General features: G+C 38.8%; 1 long non-coding RNA gene across 2 annotated transcripts; it reads left to right on the top strand.

The window, feature by feature from the left end:
* The first annotated feature begins 434 nt into the window (after window positions 1–434).
* Window positions 435–2,876, top strand: LOC123042233 (uncharacterized). 2 transcript variants are annotated; one of them, XR_006418737.1, is made up of 4 exons: window positions 435–1,005; window positions 1,097–1,141; window positions 1,638–1,690; window positions 2,574–2,876. It is a non-coding gene; the product is annotated as an uncharacterized lncRNA (long non-coding RNA). The 2 variants fall into 2 exon arrangements; XR_006418738.1 differs by lacking the exons at window positions 1,638–1,690; window positions 2,574–2,876 and adding an exon at window positions 1,226–1,626 and having other exon boundaries at window positions 437–1,005.
* Window positions 2,877–3,754: the final 878 nt, after the last annotated feature.

A 3,754-nucleotide genomic window follows, 5' to 3' on the forward strand; every position in this document is an offset into this window, starting at 1 on the left:
TGATTTTGCTTATCTCCAAAATAAAAATGGAAATAAGGGAGTGAAGGGAAATAAGAAGAAAAAAATCAATAATCAAAATGAGAAAACTTCATTTTGCTTTTATATCTATATATGATATAATAATTAGTTAGTGGGTAGGCAAAAAAAACTTAAATTGGAATTGTTCATGAGCTAATGTTGTTTCATTTCTATCTGAAAGGTTAAAATGAAAATATGAGAGTCGATGAGAAATTTTTTATTCTTCTCTTTTTTTCTGAGACAAACTTGTCTATAAACATGTAGTCGCCGGGCAACAAACTTGAAGCTAGCTACAGGAGTTTGAGACTATCTTATCTACAGAAGTTTGATCCGGCGAACACCATGATCTCCACCCACCTTTTAAATGGAAAACAATGCTGCTCCTAGAATTCAGCTACACGAGCCGATCAGCCAATTAGGCGCTAGCTGCCACGTTCTGTGCGTCCAAATAAAACCCTAGTCTAAAAAATCCCCAAATACACCCGTGCCCACACCCACCTGACTCGGATCTCCTCTCACCGGCGGCGCCTCCAAGTCAGTCGCCGCCAGCCGCGCCACCCAAAATCCCTCCCCTCCTCCGCCCTCTGGTCCACCGCGCCACCCTCTCTCTGTTCGATGCCACGTCCCCAGGCACCACTACACCGACACCAGCCTGCGACATTTGCTGTCTGGTTCGACCTCCATGCAACCTCCTCCGCCACTTCTTGGATGGCTCAAGACCATCGCTCTCTCCATCTCCGGCGCCTTGCCCAGCTTCGTTTCTCACCTCGTGCCTCACCATGATCCGGCCGCTGCCTCACCCTCCCGCCACCATCAACTACTTGAAGATCAGCTTCGTCCGACGAACCAACAAGACAGCGGCGGCGGAGAGATCAGGTTTGGGAGAGGCAACCCGACGATGCAAAGAGGCCAGGGGATGAGTTGGAAACTCTTCAAGGAACCCGCGTGTAGCACCATCAGATCTGGTCCCCTTCCAACTATTTGATGGTAAAATTTCGCTGCTTACTTTTTTTCTTCTATAATTTCCTGATGTAACATTTGTGATCTGGAATTTGATTCTTCTAACGACCTACTTCAGATCACCTCTCCCTGGTTGCAGTTAATCTAGATGAGGAGTAAGAATGTAAGATCAATGTCATTCTTATTGGTTTATACTTCTATGGTCCTGCCTTTCTCTAAATTTCTATGATGAATAATTTCAACGCAGGTTTCCCTTTTATGCTGCAAGATCATTCAATCTCCAGCATGCTCAAGAACATCTAATGTGTGACTACACTCTGTGTCCAGAGTATTAAAAATGAAACTGTATTAGGAATAGCCTTTTATTAGAAGCTATATGCACAAGAAATTAATATTCTGTGATAATAGTTAATAAGTTAAACATATGTTGAGGGCTCCTATCATGGGCCATACCATGTCTTCTTAGTTGCTAGGTACTGTAAAATCTGTATATTAAAAGGTTTATTCAGATGCTAATACTGCTCGGTGAAAGAGAAAGTTATTATGTTAATTCTGTAATATTTTTTCTCCATGCGATCACTTGTCAGTATATTGTTTCTCTTCTGTTTTATTCCACTATAATGCAGGTGCATTAAATATTAATTGACTGCTCACTGTAGGTAGTAGGTTAAGTTTGCAATATCAAGATAATCTTATCGGCCTTGCAATGTTGGTACAGTCTGAAGCTTAATCTTTTTACTACTTGCTTCTCCACTTCCTATTTTTTTACAGTCCAGTACTTGACAATTCCTTACCTGGTTGTGTATGCTTAACATTTAAGCTCATTGTGTCCTTCCTTTGCCCATAATTTGTATTTTTATTTGTTATATTTAGAATGAGGAAGCATCAAGCATCGTACAACTGTAGTGCAAGTATACAAGTAGCTGTAGCTGCTGGAGAAGATGAGCAAGCACACAACAGATTCACATACTGTAGTCTACGGTACTAGTACTAGTTGCTTATGGCACTTAGTTGTATCTAAGGTGATGAACGGCCAAATTCGTAGCATGTCTAAATCAATTCAGATATGAGAAAACACAGACTTAATAGGAATAAGGTGGCCTGCGATGGTCTGGTGGCGACCTTTAGAGTTTAGATATTAAATCATTCTGAGATTGTTCAATATTGAATGGATGCCACTCCTTACTAAAAACATTTTTGTGTTTGCTTTGCTAAGTACATTACTGATCTGTTTTTTATGGTTTTTTACGATGTGCTGATCTAAACTTGTGTATTAACCAAAGCATCAAACAACTATACTTATGCAGCTAATTATGAAATATGTTAAGTAGCACAGTACTTAAAAGTGCAGTGGGGATCCATGTAAATTATTTTGACCGACAACTTTTTATACCAGTTTGTGTCTTCTTGTTCTGCCAAACAAATTTATTGTTTTACCAGCCCCATCTTCATGCCGCAAATCTAGCTAATAATGTACTCAGGTTCATAATTTCATAGATTGTAAGCTTCTTAGTGGCATTCTTATACCTTGTTATCTTGTATGTTTTCATCTCATTAAGATGTAACACACTGTTGTATTTCATTAATTTATATAGGCACTGGGAGGAGTTCAAGACAGAGCATGTGATTTGGCTGAAGCAACTCAGCAAGCAAATAATCCAAAGCTGATGGTGAATGAAGGCCATCTTTTGTGATAGAAAGATAGTTTGTAGAATCATACATTGCAATCATGAGAACAACACATATGGTCTTTTTAGTTATCTATAGATATCACTTATCGTCTTGTCTATTGTCAGGCCAAACTTGAGTCGGTGCTATTATTTATTGTCATTTCTATTTATGAGTATGATTTATATTTCATTTCAATTTATAATGTGATTTGGCTCTTTACTTATTTATATAATGTGATGTGAATTAAATATTTACTGTGATATGCATTCGCAATATGGTGGATTTGATAATTCATTGTAAATTATTAATAATAAATAAATAATTTTTGATGATGTCATCTTCATGAATAATGAATGTAGTGACGCTAGTAGGTGGATAATCTGCGGGGATGTTGTCTTGCATAAAGCCAGTGACGTTGCTCTGTCATTGAATATGGTACAGTATGGCCCCTCTGTTCCTAACATGTGACATTAATCGATCGTCATAGAAGTAGAAAGTTGTTGACGTTCTAGAAAACGTCACCGAAGGTCCCAATTTCGGTGACATTTTTTTGAGCGCGCCGTCACTAGGAGTAATCTGTGACGGGGATTCCATGACGATGCTTGTGACTGCCATAAAACGTCACTCAGGAGTAATTTGTGACGTTATTAGCCATTCGATGACATTTTTTGCCTCGTCACAGTAGGCCCGATCTCTTGTAGTGAGGGAAAATTGTGGACAAGGGTATACCGGAAAGATTCCGTTGGCATCACAGACATAGATGCCGAAGCTCCGACCATTGTCATTCTCGCAGTATGCATGGCAAACTGGGCACGCCATTCCTGTTGGTGGAGTAAGACAAGAAAAAGTATAAAGTTGTGAGGGATCATATTGCCGAAAACAAACACAAAACTAGAAAAAAATGCATGCATTTCTTGAAATAAAATTGAGCTCTACTATTGACTTAATGTTGCAATAGATGCAAAACAAAAAAGTTCACGCACAAATGATATAACAAAGTGGAAGAAGATGCTTTCCACATAAGGATTACCTTCAAAAAAAGCATTTTGTGGTTAAAAAAAGCCCATACAAGACAATGGCATTTAAAAAGCTCACTAGGACTACA

This window comes from Triticum aestivum, chromosome 2B (genome assembly GCF_018294505.1).
Source record: "Triticum aestivum cultivar Chinese Spring chromosome 2B, IWGSC CS RefSeq v2.1, whole genome shotgun sequence".
NCBI lineage: Eukaryota > Viridiplantae > Streptophyta > Magnoliopsida > Poales > Poaceae > Triticum > Triticum aestivum.